Genomic DNA, 22,674 nt, shown 5'->3' on the forward strand with positions numbered 1-22,674 from the left:
CTTTCGAAAATTTGTCAGCTTTCTTCCTTTCTTTCTTTCTTTCTTTCTTTCTTTCTTTCTTTCTTTCTTTCTTTCTTTCTCTGTCTTTCTTTCAAAATTTATTTATTTGAGAGAGAGCATGAGTGGGGGGCGGGGGGCGGGGGGTGGGTCAAGCAGACTCTCCGCTCAGTGCAACGTCTGACTTGGGGCTCCATCCCAGGATCCTGAGATCATGACCTGAGCCAAAATCGAGTTGGAGGCCTATCCAACTGAACTTCCCAGGCGCCCCAGCTTTATTTCTATTACTACAAAGTGAACGGGTCTTTTTCTCTGGCTGCTTTTATGAGAATTTCTTCATTTTTATTTTGAGCAGTTCTACTATAACATGTCTAATGTGTGGTTTTCTTTATTTATCCTGCTTGGAGTTTCTCGAAGTTCTTGAATCTCTGTGTTTATATATTTTGCCAGTTCAGGGAAATTCCTGGATATCATTTCCAATATTGTTTCTGCCTTATTTTCCTTCTCCCTCTCTCTTCCATCTGGGTCCCCAATTACACTTATAATAAACTGAGTCCTTTTTCACTTCGTTTTTTATTTCTTTTCCAGGCATCTTGTTGGTAATGTATAGAAATGCAACTGACTTTTGTGTGTTGATTTTGTATCTTGCAAGTTTACTGAATCCATTGAGTAGTTCTAACAGTTTTTGGGCTGAGTATTTAGAATTTTATACATACATATATATAAATATACACACATACACATAAGATCGTATCATCTGCAAATAAAGACAAATTCATTTCTTCCATTCTAATATGTATGATTTCAATTTTTTTTTTATCTTACCTGGTTGCTCTAGCTAAGACTTCTAGTACTCTGTTGAGTAGGAGTGGGGAGAGCAGAGAACTTGTCTTGTTCCTGACTTTCAAGGAAAAGCTTTTAAGCTTTGGCCATTGTGAATGACATTAGCTGTGGCTTGTCATATATGGCCTTTATTGTGTTGACGTATGTTCCTTCTATACCTAATTTGTTGAGGGTTTTATTATGAAAGGATATTGTATTTTGTCAAATGCTTTTTCTGCATCTATTGAAATGGTCATATGATTTTTACCTTTCATTCAATTAATATGGGGTATCATATTCATAGGTTTGTATATTTTAAACTATTCTTTCATCCCAAGGATAAACACCATTGATCATGATCCTTTAAATGTGTTACTGAATTCAATTTGCTAATTTTTTTCCAAAGAAGGCATACAAGTGGCCAGCAGGTACATGAAAAGATGCTCAACATTACTAATCATCAGATAAACACAAACCAAAGCCACAATGAGATACCACCTCACATTTGGTACAATGGCTATCATCAAAAAGACAAAAGATAACAAGTGTTGACAAAGATGTAGAGAAAAGGGAACCCTTGTGCACTGTTCGTGAGAATGTAAATTGGTATAGCCACTACGGAAAACAGTACAAAGTCTCCTTAAAAAAAAAATTAAAAGTAGATCTACCATATGATCCAGGAATCCTACCTGTGGGTATATATCCAAAGGAATGAAAACAGGATATTGAAAAGATATCTGCACTCCCATGTTTATTGCAGCATTATTCATAGTAGCCAAGATGTGGAAACAACCTGTGTCTGTCAGTGAATGAATAGATAAATATGTATGTATACACTACTGATATGCACACACACACACAGCCATGATAAAGAAAGAAATCCTGCCATTTGTGACAACATGGATGAAATTTGAGGATATTATGCTAAGTGAAGTAAGTCAGCCATTGAAAGATAAACACTGTACGATACCACTTACTTGTGAAATCTAAAAAAGCTGAACTCATAGAAACAGTAAAATGGTGATTACTGGGGGCTGTGGGGTGGAGGAAATAGGGAGATTTTGTACAGTACAAACTTCTAGTTAGAAGATGAGTAAGTTCTGGGTACTAGTGTATAGCATTGTGATAGAGTTGACACTACTGTATTGTATACTTAAAAATTGCAGAGAGTAGACCTTAAATGTTCTGTCTCTTAAATTCGTTTCTGTCACATTTTATATTTCCCCAAAATAAACTGTAATTATGTGACATGATGGACGCGTTAGCTAATGCTACAGAAGTAATCATATTGTAATATATATATATGTGTGTCAAGTCAACACACTGTATACCTTAAACTTATACAAGGTCAATTATACCTCAAAAAAGCTGGAAAAAATTGTGGAGGCTCACCTCTAGAGTTTACAGTCTAGTCACAATGAGAGAACCCACACATTAGTAACCCCCAGGCATATTTAAAAAGCAACATCAAAAAAGGTGCTAATTGGTGGAAAATGCTAAAGCAGGCAAGAGATTGACTAAATGAGCAAATCAAGATTTGGACCAGGTGTTGAAGTAGAGGAAGCCTTGTAGTAGTAGCAGGAGTGAAGAAGTTATTTTCAATTGAAAGAAGCACTTGAACAGAAGGAGAGAATAGGAGGCAGATAGATTCTCATGTTTTGTTTTAGAGGAACAAACAGACATAGAAAGTTCAGGCTGTTCCCAATACTTACGTATTACCTGATCATCTCACGGACAGCATGTCTTTGTTCTGCTAAAAAAAAGAAAAAGAAAAACAATACATTTACTCCAATTCCTGCAAATTTAGTTGCTATTGTCAACTACCCATCTCCCTCACATTCTTTTGCTAAGCAGTTTTACTTCAAGCTTTGCGTCTGTGTTCTACCGATTTTGTTTTGGACACTCTGTTCGCTGCTGCCCTAATTCTGTACAACTTACAGACACCGTTCCGCAATATTTCTCTCATTTGTTCTCACGTGTCCTGGCCAGCTGACTTCTGACGCTAGGAATTCAGCTTTTCAGCGTGAGCAGACTGGCTGTGTTTCAGGACATCAGTGTAGTTCTTTCTGAAGGCAACGAAGATGAAGAACTTTGGGAGGGCTTTAGTCTAAGATGGACAACTTTAGTTTCAGGTCGTACCACACTGACTCCCGTCAGCTCTCTGTGGTTTACTGAACTTATCTCTGTGTACCTTACTCTGCTGGCTTGGACGCGGCCTTCTTAACTTCATCTACCTCCAGCTTTATACCTACAGTGTGGCCGCCGGCCAGCACCTCACTTCTTTGTAGAATATTCAGGAAAAATGGGTCTTATACAATTGTTTTATTTTTTTTCTTAACCACTGTGATTCATGTGGTTTTGAGAGTTGAGTGCTGCAAGCAAAGTTAAAAGTCTATTTGTCTATTTTTGCATTCGTTGATGGATTTTATATAAAACAATTTTTAAAATGTAAAGGTAAGCTCAACTGTAGGTGTTAATTATTGGATACATTTTAGTCATTCCAGCCGAAACATGTGTACTAACACATTGTGCAAATCTACAAATTTATTTAGCACAATAATCATCATTCTGAACTGCTGAGGCATTTTTTTAAAAGATTTATTTATTTGAGGGGGACGGAGGGGCAGAGGGAGAGGGAGAGAGAGAATCTTGAGCAGACTCCCTGCTGAGTGGAGAGCCGGACATAGGGTTCCATCTTACCACCCTGAGATCGTGACCCAAGCCAAAAACAAGAGTCGGATGCTTAATCCACTGTGCCGCTCAGGTGCCCCTTGGGTTTTTTTTTTGGTTTGTTTGTTTTTTCTTTTTGTACAGCCTTTGCTAACAAAGCCCCAGAAGTCATGTAGCATCTTTCCCGGCACATTCTGTTCATAAACAAAGCCTTCCCCAGGTTCAAGTAGAAGAATCATAGACCCCTCGTCATGGGAGAAGTCAAAGAACTAGTTTTATGTCAAGGAATTTGTATAAATGTTTAATAATCACAATTGCAGACTCTTTCTGTCCAAAATCCAGGTTGGGTTTTTTGTGGGTGTTTTTGATAGATTGCATTATTGGCCCTGTTCTTCATCTATCCCTTTAATGACGACCAACCTGTCCTAGTCAGCTCCATCTGCTATAACAAAATACGAGAGACTGTGTGACTTAAACAGCAGGCATTTTCAAAACCACAATGAGAGACCACCTGTTCACAGCAGTCAGAATGGCTAAAATTAACAACTCAGGAAACAACAGATGATGGTGAGGATGCAGAGAAAGGGGAACCCTCTTACACTGTTGGTGGGAATGCAAGCTGGTGCAGCCACACTCTTGAAGACAGGATGGAGATTCCTCAAAAGTAAAAATAGAGCTTCCTACAACCCACCAATTACACTACTAGGTATTTATACAAAGGATACAAATATAGTAATTTGAAGGGGTATGCACCCCAGTGTTTATAGGCACAATGTCCACAATAGCCAAACTATGGAAAGAGCCCAGATGTTCGTTTATGGATGAATGGATAAAGAAGATGTGTGTGTGTGTGTGTGTGTGCGCGCGCACGCGCGCGCACAATAATGGAATATTACTCAGCCACCAAAAAGAATGAAATCTTTCCATTTGCAATGACATGGATGGAATTGGAGGGTATTATGCTAAGCAAAGTAAGTCAGTCAGAGAAAGACAAACACTATATGATTTCACTCATATGTGGAATTTAAGAAACAAAACAGATGAACATAGGGGAAGGGAAGGAAAAATAAGATAAAAACAGAGAGTGAGGCAAACCATAAAAGACTCTTAAAGAGAGAGAACAAACTGAGGGTTGCTAGAGGGATGGTGGGTGGGGGAATGGGGTAATTGGGTGATGGGTATTAAGGAGGGCACTTGATGTAATGAGCACTGGGTGTTATATGCAACTGATGAACCACTGAATTCTACCTCTGCAACTAATTAAAAAAAAAAAAACAGCAGACATTTATTTCTCACAGTTCTGAAGCTTGGGAGTCCAGGGGGCTAACAGATTTGGTTACTTGAAGGCTCTCTTCCTGACTTGCAGGAATCTGCCTTTTTACTGTATCCTCACCTGGCAGAGAGATGATGCTTTGATGTCTCTTCCTCTTTATATAAAAGCACAGATCTTATTGTGGGTACTAATTATTAAGCTAATTATTACCCAAAGGCCCCACATCCTAATACTATTACCTTGGGAGTTAGGGCTTCAACATATGAATTTTTATGGGGACACAAACATTCAGTCCACAGCACAACCCTTCCATGTGACTTTGCAGTCCCTTCCACTCCTCCATAGGAAGAGTAATTTTTTCCTGCCCATTGACTTTGTCCTTGAACATGCAGACCTGCATTGGTCAATGATGTATTAGCAGCAATAACCTAAGCAGAATTTGAAATGCTCTTTTTTTTTTTTTAAAGATTTTATTTATTTATTTGACAGAGATAGAGACAGCCAGCGAGAGAGGGAACACAAGCAGGGGGAGTGGGAGAGGAAGAAGCAGGCTCATAGCGGAGGAGCCTGATGTGGGGCTCGATCCCATAACGCCAGGATCACGCCCTGAGCCGAAGGCAGACGCTTAACCGCTGTGCCACCCAGGCGCCCCTGAATTTGAAATGCTCTTGAGTCATGGGCCTGCCTTTTTGAGCCTCTGCCACTGCCATCAGGAGAACATTACCCACGTTTACTAGAGTCTGAGAGGAGGATGAGACAGACATGTGTTGAGCACATCTGTCCCAGTTGCCACAATCTGAAGAAGCACACCAACCAGTCTGCAGAATTCTAGGGAGAAGCAGAGCTGCCAGCCAAGCTCCTCACAGGCCAGCTATACCCCAGCAGATCTACAAAGAAGTGATATTTTAAGGCACTTAGTTTTGGGGTGGGTTTTTTTTTATGAAGCAACAGTCATCCAAAACAGTCTTAAGTTATTAAAGTATATCTTGTGTTCCATGGTGGAATTGCAAAATATTTTTCACATATGTCCTTTATAATATTTCCTTCCAAGTATATTCCCAAGTTTTTGCTTATACATTGTTACTTGGAATGAAATATTCACCATTGTATTTTTCTTTAATTAAAATTTTTTTTTTATTTTACGTAAAGGGGCTTGAACGTGGGGTTTGAACACACGACCCTGAAATCAAGACCTGAGATGAGATCAAGAGTCAGACACTTAACTGACTGAGCAACCCAGGTGCCCCTCACCATTGTGTTTTAACTGTAAATAGCAAACCAATTAAGACTTTTTAAAAAATATTTTTTATTTTTTTATTTATTTAACAGAGAGAAAGAGCAAATACAAGCAGGGGGAACAGGGAGAGAGAAGCAAGGTCCCTGCTGGGCAGGGAGCCCAATACTGGGCTTGATCCCAGGACCCTGAGATCATGACCCAAGCTGAAGACAGACGCTTTAACTGGCTAGGCCACCCAGGCACCTCAGCAATTAAGATTTAAATATTAGTTCTGTGTCTAGATACCTTACTGAATTTTCTTATAATTACTAACACCTTTTCAATATTGGTTATAAAAAACTGCATTCGAGGGGTGCTTGGGTGGCTCAGTCGTTAAGCGTCTGCCTTCGGCTCAGGGCGTGATCCCGGCGTTCTGGGATCGAGCTCCACATTGAGCTCCTCCACTGGGAGCCTGCTTCCTCCTCTCCCACTCCCCCTGCCTGTGTTCCCTCTCTCGCTGGCTGTCTCTCCCTCTGTCAAATAAATAAATAAATAAATAAATAAATAAATAAATAAATAAATAAATAAATAAATAAAATCTTTTAAAAAAATAAAAAACTGCATTCTATTTTGTATAGATACTAGATGATTATATTTAAATCTATGTTTCACTGTATTCAAATCCAACACCATATTTCCATGCACCATGTCTTTACCTGTAAGTTATTATTTCAAGTCATCTTTTATGTAACTGGACTATATCCTCAATAAACTCTATGCAGGCATAATTTATATGCAATAAAACACACATATTTTAAGTGTACAGTTTAATGAGTTTTGACAAATGTATACAACTAGGTAACCACTACTATACTCAAGAGACAGAATGTTTCAATTACTCTATAAGACTCCTTTTTGCTCTGTGGACTTAAACTCTATCCTGAACCCCAAAGCATACGTTGATCTCCTTCTTGTCACAATAGATTAATTCTGTCTCTTCTAGAATTTGGTAAAATTAGAATCATGCAGTGTGCTCTTTTGTATCTGGTTTCTTTTGCTCAACATAATATTTCTGCAATTCAACTATGTTGCTGTGAGTATTGGTAGTACTGTTATTATTTCTTAAATTGTCAAGTAAATGTTCAACATCTTTTCATTACTGAGTAGCCATTCAGATATCTTGTGTGAAATATCTATTTAAATCTTTTGCCTATTTTTAAAGTGTGTTGTCTGTGTTTTTATCAATTAGTGGAAGTTCTGTATATCTTCTGAATTGTAGAACATGTCACATGTGTTGTAAAAATTTTCTTGTGTATGCCTTTCCCGTTCATGTACTTAACAGTATCTTTGGAAGAGAACAATTTTGGGAGACAATTCTTTGCAGGTTTCTCATGTTTCTTCATTTATTGTGAGCAAGTTGCTAACTGCACTTTTCTCTGGACTGTGTTTTAATGGATGTTTGTATAGCACTCAGCCTTGAAGGAAGGAGATGGTGTCTCCCTCCAGAGCAAAGGGCAGGCATGCTGACTGTCCAGCATAATAAAGATAATGTTTCCTTGGGGTGCAAAGGACAGTCATGCCTACTGCTCAACATAAAAGATTTGAGTGCCTTAAGCTCCGGGTTCCTCCTCTACAGCACAACTCACTGCCTGTTCAGGCATCCATCTAGGCCCATCTGCCGCACCCCAGTGGGATTTGGGGACAAAGAGAAATAGGCTAATGTTGACGCTACTTGCTGTGCCCTGAGTAATCAAGCCCTGACTTAGGACTCTAGCGCGAGAGCATCCATGGAACTAAGGGAGGCTAACTCGTTAGTTTGCAAGTTCAATGAAATCTCGGTTCTTTCACAGTTCTTGGCAAAAGACCTTTTTAACTTTGATGAAGTATATTTTGTCATTTTTCCTTTTATCATTCATGCTTTTTGTTTGTTCTGTTGAAGAAACATATCCCAAGATCACTAAGATTTTCTTCTAAAATTTTGTAGTTTAGATTTTATGTTTAGATCTGAGATCTATTTCAAGTCAATTTTCTTGTATGTTATGAAGTGTGGGTTGTTTCGTTTAAGAAAACATTGAAACCTAGTTGTTCTAGCACCATTTTTGTAAAAATTATTCTTTTCCTCTGCATTATCTTGGCAGCTTTGTAATAATCAAAGGACCATGGATACATGGGTTTATTTTTGGATTCTCTGAAGTCCCATTAGTCTATCTATATCTACTTATGTACTACAACTTCATAATATGTCTTGATATCAGGCAGCTTAATCCGTCCAACTTCATAATTATAAAAAATTAATTTGGCTCTTCTAGGTCTTTGCTCTTTCATATACATTTTTAAATCATCTTAGCGATTTCTACAAAAGTCTTGCTGCAGTCTCTTTGGGATTGCATCAAATCTATCAATTTGTGGAAAACTGAATCTAAATATTTAGCTTTCCAATCCATTAACAAACATCGATTTGTTTCAGTCTTCTTGATTTTTCTCACCAATGTTTGGTAATTTTCAGTTACACTTCTTTTGGTTATTTTGCTAAATTTATTCCTAAGTCATGCTTTGGGATGGTATTGTAAATGGTATCATTTTATACAATTTATTATTTATTTATAGCATAGAGAAATATGATCGGTTGTTGTATCTTGACTTGGGTCCTACTATTTTGCTGATTTCTTATTAGCTCTGGTAGCTTTGTGTCGATTGCTTGGTATTTTTCATGTAGATGATCAAGTTATCTGTGAATGAAGAAAGATTTACTTCTTCATTACTGATCTTTATGAACTTTTATTTCCTTTTCTTGCTTCTTTGCACTCTGTAGCTTTCTTTGTGGAAGGATATTTAATCAGAAATTTAATTTCATTAATAAATATAGGACTTTCTGGCTATTTGGCTTCAGGAGTCTGTTGTGTAAATTTGTGCTTTTCTTAGAAAAGTCCTCAACCAATTTGGCTTTACTATTTCTTCTTGAGTTTATTTTGTAATTTGTGTTTTTCAAGGAACTTGTTCATTTCATCTAGCTTATTCAGACTATCGGCATACATTTTTAAAGTAATCTCATTCTTTTAATGGCTGTTGTATCTTTAGCCATTTCTCTTTTATTCCTGATCTGGTAATCTGAGTTATCTTTTTGTTTTGTTACTCTTCAGTTCAGCCACAGCCTCAGCAATTTTATTACTCTTCAGAGAACAGGTTTTTGTTTCATTAATTTTCTCTTTTTCTGTGTTTTTTGTTTTATTGATTTCTGCTCTTTATCATTATCATTTTTACTAACATTAGATTTAATATTGCTCTTCTTTTTATAGTTTCATAATGGGGAATCTTTGATAATAGATTTTAGAATTTTTTTTTTCTAAAGAGGATTTAAAGCTATAAATTTTCCTATAAATAATTGCTTTAGTTGCATCTCAAATTTTATTATGTTTTATTTTCATTTTCTTTTAGTTCACATTTTCTGTTTTCCATTGTGATTTTTTGGGGGCCCATATTTATTTAGATCTGTGTTTTTTAATTTACAAGTATTTGAGACACATTCCAGGTATTTTTCCATTATTGACTTCTAATTTAATTCTATTGTAGATAGAGAACATGGTATATAATTAATAGGGACCTCTTTTGTGGACAGTAAATGCTCTATCTTGGTGAATTCCATTTATGCTTGAAAGAACATATATTCTGTGGTTATGGCAGGGAGTGTCCTATAAATATCAATTAAGTCCAGTTGGTTTATCATGTGCATATCTTTTATACCTTACTGCTTTTGTCTTTATTTATTCTGTAAATTACTATCAATTGCTCTATCAATTTGTCCTAAAATTACTACAAAAAGTCATGTCAAAATCTCTTAACTCTTACTGTGGATTTGTCTATTTTTCTTTATAGTTCTGTCATGTTTGTGTTTCACATGCTTGGATTTACCATTTCTGGCCGTCTTCATTTTTTTGTGTATATCCAGGTTTCCATCTGGAATTTTATTTCTTCTGTTCTACAAACTTATAAAAATATTTCTTATAGTGCAGGTCTTCTGGTAACTAATTCCTCAGTTTTTGTTTATCTAAACTTAAGTCTTTAGTTTGTTTTCATTTTGGAAGATAATTTTGCTGGGTGTCGAATTTCAAGTTGGCAGTATTTTTCTTTCAATATTTAAAATATGTCATTTCATTGTTTCCCAACTTACTTTACTTATGACTAAGGGTCTGGGCTCATTCTTATTTATATCCTTGAGAGTAGATAAGCAAAGACGGTAAGCCCTACAGCTCACTGCCTGGAGACAGTGTTCGCTCAGCAGCACACTGAGGGGAAAGCCAAACATAACCTAGTAGTATTGGTAAGGCAAGCATACAGTTTAAGGTTTGCAGAGGTCACGGGAGCTACAGTTTTCAGGACATAATACTGAAGAGGCTGGAGCTATCAGGGAAGAGTTCTGTTGCTCTGCAGAAGAATATTCTCGTCTTTGACTGGATACTGACCTGCGCATGCGCAAGAGGAAAGTATAGACTGATGAAGAACCACCAGACCAAAGTGGACACAACAACTCCTGGAGCTCATGGGGAGGTGGGAACATGTTATGGTCTAACCTCCTGAAGTCAAATGTCCTCCTAATGAATGAGGCATCAGAGTTCTCAGAAGTGCATTGCCTCTGCAGTAGAGCCAAATAGACTTTGACTAAAGGACAATGATGTTAACTAATGAAGCTTAAAAAAGCAAACCTTAAAAAAGATCAAACTGAATCCAAGGAACTGATCTGCACCTCAAGACATGCCCTCAAATCTCTTTTGAATTTGATTTTCTTGTGGTAAGAACACTTAACATGAGATTTACCCTCTAAAGTCATTTTAAAGTATACAACACATTACTGTTGACCATAGGTGCAATGTTGTAAAGCAGGTCTCTACAGCTTATTCATCTCGCTTAACTGAAACTTAAACACATTGATTAGTAATTTCCCATTTCCCCCTCCTCCTAGGTCCTGGCAACTACCACTCTATTCCTTGATTTTATGAATTTGACTATTTTAGATATTTCATATAAGGGAAATCAGGCAGTTTGTCTTTTTGTGACCGGCTTATTTTACTTAGCATAATGTCCTCAAGGTTCATCCATGTTGTTGCATATTGCAGAATTTCCTTTAAAAAAAAAAGCTGAATAGTATTCCACTGTATGTATATACCACCATTTCTTTATCCATTCATCTGTTGATGAACACGTAAGTTGTTCCCACATTTTGGCGACTATGGATACTGTGTCAATGAACTTGGGAGTACTAATGTCTCTGAGACCCTGATTTCAATTTTTTTTGGATAAATACCCAGAAGTGGAATTAATGGATCATATGGTAGTTTTATTTTTAATTTTTTGATAAACCTCCATACTGTTTTCCATAGCAGCTGCATTATTTTGCATTCCCACCAACAGTGTGCAAAGGCTCCAATTTCTCCACTTACTTGCTGACACTTACTGTCTTGTATTTTTGATAGGTGTGAGGTAATACCTCAATGTGGGCTTGATTTGCATTTCCCTGAAAATCAATGACATTGGGCATTTTTTCATGTACCTGTTGGCCATGTGTATGTTTTCTTTGGGAAAAATGGCTATTCAAGCTCTTTGCCCATTTTTTTTAATTTATTTTTTATTACGTTTATCTTTGACAGATCTAAAGGAAATATTCTAGGGTGAAAAAAATGTTAAAAAATGACCACCTGAAATTCATAAGGTTTTCACCATTGATTATGTCAGCTGTGGGCTTTTCATATATGCCTTTATTATGTTGAGGTACTTTGCTAGTTTGGTGAGAGTTTTTTCACGAAAGCGTATAGAATTTTGCCAAAGCTTTTTCCTTATTTCTTGAGATAATCATGATTTTACACTTTATTTTGTTAATGGGATATATGATATTAATTGATTTTCCTATGTTGAACCATCCTTGTAACACAGGGATAAATCAAGATACATGATGATTTTAATGTGCCAATGAATTTGGTTTGCTAGTATTTTGCTGAGGATTTTGGCATCTATATTCTTTTCTCGTGCTGTCTTTGTCTGGCTTTGGTATCAGAGTAATGCTGGCCTCATAAAAGGAGTTTGGAGATACTCACTCCCCTCCAGTTTTTTTGGAAGAGTTTGATAAAGATGGGTGTTAATTCTTCTTTAAATTTTTGGTGGAATTTCCCAGTGAAGCCTTCAAGTCTTGTCCAAATCCAAATGCATAAAGCCCAGTTAAAGTTCCACTCCAACCACACTGCCTTCCTCCTCTGCCCAATAGATGTCTCCCTTCTTCTCACATATTGTTATATTATCATTTGTATCAATGTGCAGACCATATATCACACACTCTCAATTAATTAAATGTACTATCATGGGATTTTTATTCTGTATTTTATAGTCTTTTAAAGTTTTTATTTAAATTCCAGGTAGTTAACATACAGTGTATTATGAATTTCAGGTGGTCATTTTTTAACTTTTTTTTTCACAGTAGACTATTTCCTTTAGATCTGTCAAAGATAAACATAGTCAAACATTAAAGTGGGGAAAACAGGGGCGCCTGGGTGGCACAGCGGTTAAGCGTCTGCCTTCGGCTCAGGGCGTGATCCCGGCGTGATGGGATCGAGCCCCACATCAGGCTCCTCTGCGATGAGCCTGCTTCTTCCTCTCCCACTCCCCCTGCTTGTGTTCCCTCTCTCGCTGGCTGTCTCTATCTCTGTCAAATAAATAAATAAAATCTTTAAAAATAAATAAATAAATAAAGTGGGGAAAACAGATTTTATTCAGGAACTACTGATGGTAGGAGAAAGAAATGAGCTCCATTCCAATTGGTGTAGAGGTGACTGAACATTTTAAAGGGAAATGGAGTGCTCAAGCAGTGTCAGGGGAGTGAAAAATTACAAAAAGTAGGTAAGAGGGTCGGTCAGTGTAAATGCAGTTAGGCCAGCTGTGTCTCCTAGCTAGCAGTTAAAGTTAGGATTATATCCTCCCACAGAGACTGGGAGACAAAGGTCCTATCCCTCCCAAAGTTTATATTTCAAAGGGATGGCTTCAGTTTCTTGAGAAAGACACTCCTAAATTGCAGGAGATAAGTACATATTTCAAAGGGACAGGGAAGGATTTACAACTGTATGATTTATTTATTTATTTATTTATTTATTTATTTATTTATTTATAGGAAATGTTCTAAGAAGGTGGGGGCAGGGGCCTATTGTCAGGTGTTGGACTGAACAAACAGTAAATTCTTTTGACAGCCTGGAGCTTTTTCAGGCAGGAACTCAGAAAGAGTGGGTAGTCCCAGGAATGTGGCCTTAGGCTGCTGAGAGTCCTGACTGGTTTGGAAAAGTCTCTTAGTGTAGGAATTTGAAGAAGTAGTTCTGTCCTGAGAGTTCTTCTGTACTTCCTAAATCCCATCCTTATCTCCCTTACCCAATATTCCTGGCACAGAGTAGGTTCTTAAAGGATGTTGATCAATTTCATTTAAATACTAATAGTCCTATAAAACAACCAGATCCCAATCATTTTTTTTTTCTTTTCTGTTGGTATTCATTGGCCTGTTCTACTCATCACTGCATACTCGAGACCCAGTGCTAGGGCTACCTTATGCAGTCTATATACTGCGCAGATATGTCTGGATGAAGGGGTGGAGGGTAGCTTCAATCCGGTTTGTGCTGTGCTTGCTGTGAGCTCTACCACCAGCATTCATATCCTCGAAATCACACAAATACATCATATGGGCTAGTGGCTATCCTGTCAGTAACAATGCCTGGGTCACAGGGTTCTAAATGATGCCAGATGGACATGTTCTAACTTGTGGAGAGTTGAGATGAAAGCAATTTTAAACCAAATTCTTCAACAATGACCTTGATTTTTGCCTTGCTTTGCAACAAGTTTCATTTGCTAAGGTTCAGGTGTTTGAGCGCTAGGGAGCACAAGTTAGTCCATTATAAGGGTCTGTTTGATTTAGATCCTCCTGAAGGTTTTCAAGAGATTGGATTTGTAGCCAGGGGCCTCTCAGATATAGTCATTACCTTGGTAACCAGTGTCACAACCAAGAAAGACAGATTCCTCTCTCGGGAGTTAACCGTCTTTTTGTTGATTTTGTTTTTTGGATTAGGGTAGATTCGTCTGTTTTCATTATCTTTGTTACACAAGTTTATGCAGAGATACTTTTAAGCAGGGCCATCATTTATTCTTGAATAATACTAATTTTCTTTTTTATGTTCATGGTTTTTTTTTTAGACGTTGAAAGGCTGTACCTATTTTTCAACTCCATAGTTTGCCAGTGTTTCTTTTCTTCACATATTGACTTATACGTTCCCATTAACCCATCCCCAATTTTCTCTACCAAAAACAAACAAATCCCACACACACACATAAAAAATGAAACACCATTTTGACTTTTTGCAGTGTTTATAAACTGCATTTATATTACTTAGGAAGTAATTAAAAAATTGACAATGACAATGGAAGGTGATATATTTGCTTAGATTAAGAAAATTGGTTTTTAAAGTTCTTTGTGGTAGTGTAAAATATTTAATGTCAGATAATAATATATTCCTGTGTATTCTTATATCTTGAAAAGGATAAAACAGCTTGTATTACCCTCAACTTCACTAATATCTACCTTCTAGGCTTGTGTAATTGACAGAACTGGCTTTTTTTCAGCTTTTGTCTGAAACCAAAATAGATTCAAATGTCTTCCATTAAGCATTAGAGAGCATTAAGCATTAAGCATTAAATTGTTGCCCACTTGTAAGAAGCAAAGATTCTTATTTGTCTGTTTCAAGACTCATCAGAGCATATTCTTCAGTTACCATGGAAACTATCTCCAGCTAAATTTGAGAGGGTCTCTGAACAGAACTGAAATGCCAACACTAATAGAAAGAGCCATGTTTTAATTCTTCTGGAAATTATTTGCCTTTTTTGCAGGGGGCTGGCGGGGAGACTCAGCTAAGGTGCCAAATTATTCGGTCAGACCGCAATGACTTGGCTATTAATGATTCTGAAGATATACTTCAGTGCGCATGCATATATATATATATATATTTTTTTTTTTTTTAATAGAAAAAGAAGAATGAGAGGATTTGGAAAAGAAAAGCTGACAGAATTCATACTGATGAACAAATTTTTTAGTTTTCAAAGTTGGGCATTTCTATTGATTTCATCAGTCTTACTCAAAAGTGAATGCTATGATTCACATTAGTGTTTTCAGATAAATAAGTGACAATCCATGAGATGCTTATTTTCAGAAGCTATTCTGTAATCTTTGTCATATAATATAGTTACACTTTTAGTCAGTATATCAAAAATATTACAGAATGTCCAAGTTTAAGAGATAGTCACAATTTCGTTTTACTTGGTACAGTTACAGGTAATGTTACAATAAATTGAACATTTTTCCAGTAATAGAAATTCACAGTTGTATTATAAAGGTTATTTTAGCTTTTTTGAGTAATGTAAAAACTAGATATAATTATGACAACTATTTTCTTTTTTTCCCCAGTAGAAATATTTAAACTTTAGATGCTTTTTTATATTTTCATAAACATATGAATTTTATTTGGAATTTATTTTTCATGATAGGCAAATTTAGAGAAGTCAATGAATTGTGAAATGGAAGGGAAGGAACCTAGACATTTTCTAGAAGTTAACCCAGCCCTCTGATTTTCCAGGTGAAGAAAACACTCCCAGGTGATTTCCTAATTTTGTCCTGTCACCCCTGTAGTGCAAACTCTGTTGGAACCTGAGGTTTTTAGTCCCTAGTCCAGTGTGGTTGGCCTTTCCATGTGACTTATTTTATAAGTCACCTTTTCCTTTTTTTTTTTTTCTTTTTAGAGGAGAGGGAGGGGCAGAGGGAGAGGAAAAGGGAGAATCTTAAGCAGGCTCCACGCCCAGCTCAGAGCCCAATGTGGGACTTGATCTCACGACCCTGAGATCATGACCTGAGCCAAAATCAAGAGTTAGACGCTTAACCAACTGGGCTACCCAGGTGCCCCTATATCACCTTTTTATCTGAAGACTGTCCAAATGGTAGTATTATGTATATCTATTAAAGTAATTGAAAAACCCAAAGGTTTACTAGATTTCTTGGCCTTTTGATCAAAGGTGAAATTTGCCTCTGTAATTAAGACTGTAATCATTCAGTAAAAGGATGATAAACCCCCAAGTTTTCTGACTCTGTGTGCTTTGGGAAACTCCAATGTAGGTGGCACCAAATATTTTCAACAGAAAATACGTGGGAAACAATTAGAAGTTGAGGTTTGTTATGAAACATATAAACGTGAATGGACAAGGAAACACACATTCACTTCTTTGCTGGTGGGACCTATCTCCATTTCAAGTGGTACACTATGATGTTTTCACTTCTCATGCTAATGTTTTTGTTGGCATGGCTAATTCAGACTTTACTATATATGCATACATGCTGTTCCTGTGGAATTAAACCCTAAAAATATTGTTTCCTCTGCTGAAATGTGACATGAGGTTTTAATAAACCCTGACATAAAATAATCAAAAGTCAGAATATGGATATTGCTGTCTTTTGGAGCAAATGCTAAAGGTCAAGTTAAAAGTCTTCAATTCAAATTTTAACCATGTCACTTACTTGTAGATAACAGATTCAGTAAGAACCTGACAAATGAACAGAAGCAGGGAAAGCAAGAGGTTTTCCCTGGGACAGGATTTGTACTTCCACGACTATTTATTTGTAAAATGCTGATTGTGTTATGTAAAGGCCCTGACAATTAGGGCCTTCGCATCATCAATACTGGCTACGCCAGCCCAGATATTTTGATGACATTTCTTTGTTTTGTCCCAGAAGCTATATATAGGAGGACTTTGAGGATGAACATCATCCTTTGGAACTTTATCCCGAGGCTGACTGAGTAGCCAAATATTTGTTGTTCATCAATTTATCTAGATGATTATCTAATAAAATTTAACTTAGTAGTTATTCTGTCCCTGTTTTATGTATTTCAATTATTTAATGTACTTTATCCTGTGGTGATTGTATCACCACAAGGACAATTTATAAAACTGACTACTTGATAAATAATAATGTTTAGTTATTTAGTTCCGCCCATAGAATCAACAGATTAAAATCTATTTCATTCCGTTGAGGGTAATAGTTGATGAGAAATGAGTGAATATTGATCTTCATTAAGAAGTGATTTTCTTCTAAAGTGTAAAATGTTAAACAAAAGCATTTTCTCTATCTGCTTAAAAGCTCTTAAAGCTTATGGAGCATTCAACTTGCTCACCCATCACAAGGTCAAACTGTTCAGCTTTGCAAACGTTAAGCCCCCTCTGTTCGTTACATCAGCACATATGGTAGCTCACGAACACTGTCCTGAGCCACCTCATAATCATAAGTACATGAGGGCATATGGGGCAACAGGGAAGAGGTGAACTCTGTTGGCAGTAATGTAGCTCTAAACCAATGAATCTATGCATAAACTTTTCAGTGACCTGTTTTAGCACGTTGAAGAATATAGGAAGGTGGAAGGGCTCATTTGGGGAAGCAAAAGTAAATAACTTTGGATCATTTTATCATGGCATGACTCATATAACTGTAGAATAAACGTGGGTCACATATGTATTTGACTTATTAATAAGGGTGACTGTAGCACAATCAGAGAAATGTCTGATTTTAGGGCTGGGGCAGGAAATAGACAAGATGAGCCTGGAGCATCTCATAATGCCAAAAGTTTGGAAGTACTAAAAAAAAAAAAAAAGAAAGAAAGAAAGAAAAGGAAAGAATCGTGGGGCATATGAAATGGACACAAGCAAACTGAAAGATTTTCCAATGGTCAAAGCTGCAGCTATTTGGGAAAAAAATATATTGGATTTACAACAAAGTATAAAATAAGAATCCAAGAGTCCATACTGATAGAACTAAATGACTGAGTAAATAAATAGAGCTAAAGAGACAAATTTCCCATGCAGAGTTTCAAATAATTTGTGTAGGCACTCTGTTGTCAAGAATGGGGGTGTAACTAACTCAAAGAACATCTGAGATATACATACACACACACCCCCGTAATGTATGTTATACATACGTATTATGTATCTATATGTGTATATCTATCTGTGCAGGTGTGTGTATATCTATACAGAAAGAGAGAGAATGAGATTGATTGAGACTGGTTTCTATTAAGTCAGTGAGGAAAAAAAGACTTGCTGAAATAAGTATACTCAGTGAGAGACAGAACTGATTAGTACCCTACCGGGCAATAAAACCTACAACCTTTTGGGTTATCTTTCCTGCCAAAGAGAAATCATTTGCACCTCTACTGGAAAAAAAATCCATATCATTGACACATAATTCACAGAACCTGGGCCTAATCAAACATAACTAGTAAGTCAAACAAAGGTACATCCCCTAGAGAATTAGATAATCCTTGGGTGGTCATGTTAGACAATGTCCTGATAGGATATTGAAAGGGCATATAGTTATGCTTTTGTCCTATTTTGAATCGGTATAATTTTCTTCAGTGATACCAGTTTCTTCCCCTAATATCTAAAGGCTGCTTTCTGTAGTTCTAACAGCATCATGCTCTAGTGAAAGCCCCCTATTTTGAACTGAATGATCCCCCTTTAGCATCATAGAATATGAATTTCTGCCCAAACAGAAAAGTAATTTTCTTTCCAGAATGTGTCTGGGGTTGTACAGAATTTTAATATCAGGGAAAAATCTTTGATCTTAATAATTATTCCCCAAACAGAGACACAGGAATTGGCTGTGTATTTGTATAGATATGGTGAACAGGCCCCCTATGCCATGTTGAGAAATTCTGAAAAAAGTGAAAAACTATTACATAAATATTGTTTCTAACCATTTATAAATGTTTTCAATAATGATGTGCTTTGAGTCCTTTATTTTGTTTTGCTTATTTATTTTACTTTCTTTTTGCCAGGGCTGCTACAATTTAGCCATTGTCAAAATAATTTGTACAATTGTGTACTTGGTCCTTTTCTCGGGGTCATGTTTGGCCCTCAAGATCCACAAGATCCAGAGCTGTCACATATTGCATATGTCACATAAATATTTTGTTTCTCTCACAAGGCACGTCTTCCTTTTCGGAGCACAAAAGTAATATATGTGAGATCTGCATTTTGAATGCGAGATTTATTTGAACCTATCACGGGAAGAACGAATGTCCTTCACTTAATAAAGTTGAAAATCCAACTCCATAATGTATTGTTTCGGAAAAGAATTTTTATTAAAAAATATTGCAATAAGAGGTTACCGAGTAGCATATTGAAGAGCATACGTGGAAGTTTTCACCTGAGGGAGTGAAAGTAAATAACTCTGAATCATTTTATCAAAAGAATGCAGCTAACATTGCAAACCAAGGAAAGAATAATAAATCATAACTCAATACAATTGACCTTTAGACTGCGAAGAGTTTATACATGCAATCCCAAGCCATGTGGGCTTTTTATATTTCAACATATACTTTAAAAAATATGGACCTCATTTTATAGAACAGTTTTAGACTACGGAAAAACTGAGATGATACTACAGAGTTCCCTTATATCTCACACTGTTCTCCTTATTGGCATCTTACATCAGTGTTTTTATCACAATAAACTAATATTGATATATTATTTTTATGTAAAGTCTATATATTATTCAGATTCTCTTAGTTTCAACCCAAATTCTGTTTTAGGATTTTTTTAAAGATTCTATTTATTCATTTGACAGAGACAGAGAGAGAGAGCACAAGCAGGGGGAGCGGTAGGCAGAGGCAGAGGGAAAAGCAGGCTCCCCACTGAGCAGGGAGCCCGATGTAGGGCTCAATCCCAGGACCCCAGGATCATGACCTGAGCTGAAGGCAGATGTCTAACCAAATGAGCCACCCAGGCGTCCCTCTGTTTCAGGATTTTATCCAGGACACCATATTATATTTAGTCATGTCTCCTTACATTCTTCTTGACTATAGCAATTGTCCAGACTTCCCTCATTTTTGAGGACCTGGACAGTTTTGAGGGGTGCTGGTTAGGTATTTTGTAAGTCTCTTCTATTGGAATTTGCCTGAAATTTTTCTCATCATTATACTGGGGCTATGGATTTCTGGAAGGAAGACCACAAAGATAAAGTGCCATTTCCATTACTCTCTACCAAGCACACATACTATTAATGACTTATCGCTGTTGACATTAACCTTGATTAGTGGGCTGAGGTTTGCCAGGTTTCTCCACTGTAAAGTTACCTTTCCCCCCTCCTTTTGATTCTACACCTTTTGGGAGCAAGTTACTATGCACAGTCCACATTAAAGTGGGGGTTATGCCCCCATTTCTTGACAGCAGAGTATCTATACAAATTATTTGGAATTCTGCATGGGAAATTTGTCTCTTTAGCTCTATTTATTTATTCAGTCATTTAGCTCTATCAGTATGGACTGTTGGATTCTTATTTTATACTTTGTTTTATAATCCAATACTATTTTTTTTTTCAAATAGCTGCAGCTTGACCATTGGAAAATCTTTCAGTTTGCTTATATGTCCATTTCATATGCCCCTATGATTCTTTTTTCTTTTTAAAGCACTTTCAAACTTTTGGCATTACAAGATGCTTATCTTGTGTATTTCCTGACCCCAGCCCTAAAATCAGACATCTCTAAGGAGCCCTGAATGTGTATTATATGTATGTATGTACTTGTCAAAATTCATCAATTGTAGAATTAGGTTTTGTGCAGCTAACGGTATATATACACTTTGCCTAAAATCAGATCTGTGAATATGGCTCCTGTTAGTAGGCTTACTTTTCTCAGAGTATGAGTTAACAATTCTGAAATTAACTTTTGTGTATTCTGGATTTGTGCAAATGGGTAAAAGTATTGAGGATAATGGAATCCAGATTTCTCACTGTTCAGGAACCAGTGACAGAGGGATAAAAATATAGAAAGAGGAGAACCATATGTGACCTGTGGTATTGAATTCAAAATGAAACTCTACTTATTTAGATATAGAAAAAGAAACAAAAAGAACGATTTCTCAATATTTGCTGCAACATGGACGGCACTGGAGGAGATAATGCTAAGTGAAATAAGTCAAGGAGAGAAAGACAATTATCATATGGTTTCTCTCATCTATGGAACATAAGAACTAGGAAGATCGGTAGGGGAAGAAAGGGATAAAGAAAGGGGGGTAATCAGAAGGGGGAATGAAGCATGGGAGACTATGGACTTTGAGAAACAAACTGAGGGCTTCAGAGGGGAGGGGAGTGGGGGAATGGGATAGGCTGGTGATGGGTAGTAAGGAGGGCACGTATTGCATGGTGCACTGGGTGTTATACACAACTAATGAATCATCAAACTTTACATCAAAAACCAGGGATGTACTGTATGGTGAATAACATAATATAATAAAAAATATTATTATGAGAAAAAAGAAAAAGAAACATAGAGATAGAAATAAATACAGATATTGGATACAGGTATAAATAGATGAAGATATTTCCCAGCTCTCTGCTAAAAGGCACTACAGGCAATAAATATCAGTATCAAGGATCAGACCTACCATGCAGATCTTAGTATCTAAATGCCATTCTTGACTAAAAACAACCAGTTTACCTTGGGAAAATGGAAGTAAGAAAGTGTTCAAAGAAACATGGAGATATGTTGGAAGCATGAAGGAAAGCCTCAGCAGAAGCATGGACTGCACTTCCTGGCCTCTACTACTGAGCTGAGAAAAGGACAGGCAGGGGCATTGGTTGGGAATGACTCCGTAGGAAGCATAGTCCCCAACAAATACTGGCTCTTTGGCATTCTCAACAGGCTCATTCAGAACAATTTAGGTTACAGATTTTAAAAATCCAAGTCAAGAACCAGAGACCACAGAATATATCCCAGTATACATGCAAAGAGGGTTACAAAATTCAAGACAAAAAGAATAATAAGCGACAGAGAATTTCTCTTTACGAATGTATGAAAGCAGATCTGGACTCTTCTTTATTTCTTTTTGTATACCTGACACAGAAATCTAGGAGGAAAGTACGTCTCCTTTGTACATTTACAAAGACATTGATGAACTCAAAAATAATCCTGTCAACGTTTAAAAATGAAAGTATGGAGTGTGCAAAGATCTACAAACTCTTACAATGAGAGAGAGCAAAATGGTTCCTGAAAAACAAAATTTTGATGGATGATGTGGGTTCATGGCCGACACACAAAAGGAGTTAGTATTAGAACATTTACAGACCTGATGACGGCCTCCTCCCATGTCACAACAAGAAAATAGTCATCCGAAAGACAAAAAACAACAGATGCTTTTCCATAAGCCACTGCACTTAAAACTAAAATGGTGAAAAGCACAAGAGAGAAGGTCGCTGTGTTTGACACCTAACAGGATGTTCTGTTTTACCTGTAAATTATTTTCTAATGTAGGAAATTTCTTACCGAGTCAAGATTATTCTGTTTGGAGACCTTTGAATAAAAGGTTGAAATTTAATGAGGCATCTCTTATACATCAACAAGTTTAACTACAGGAAACAGCGCTAATGAAAAAACAACATAATTTGAAGGTTAAAAAACAAAGAAGAGGACGACTTCAACGGATTCACAGTGGGTAATTCTGGAACAACTGTAGATCAAAATAAATATAGTAATGGATTACAACTAATTTAATAACATAAGAAACCATGAACACATACAGATGTAAGTAACTAGGAGAGAATGCATAGTCTTCCTTATAGTAGAATGTCAGTAAATGCAGAAGG

The 22,674-nt window shown here is 36.7% G+C and overlaps 1 protein-coding gene across 2 annotated transcripts in view; it reads right to left on the reverse strand.

The window, feature by feature from the left end:
* Nucleotides 1-22,245, reverse strand: part of PPP1R9A (protein phosphatase 1 regulatory subunit 9A) — a 362,801-nt gene extending 340,556 nt beyond the window's left edge. Inside the window, exons 1-2 of one of the 2 annotated variants that reach the window (XM_045793220.2) lie at nt 22,158-22,245; nt 2,532-2,569 (exon numbers count right to left, since the gene is read on the reverse strand). The gene's annotated coding sequence lies outside the window, so the exon portion shown is untranslated. Of the gene's footprint in view, nt 1-2,531; nt 2,573-22,157 lie in introns of both variants that reach the window. The other variant, XM_045793219.2, reaches the window with a different exon arrangement.
* Between the last annotated feature and the right edge of the window lie 429 nt (nt 22,246-22,674).

The sequence above is a fragment of the Ursus americanus genome, chromosome 3 (assembly GCF_024610735.1).
Source record: "Ursus americanus isolate L20-20 chromosome 3, mUrsAme1.1.p, whole genome shotgun sequence".
Classification (NCBI taxonomy): Eukaryota; Metazoa; Chordata; class Mammalia; order Carnivora; family Ursidae; genus Ursus; species Ursus americanus.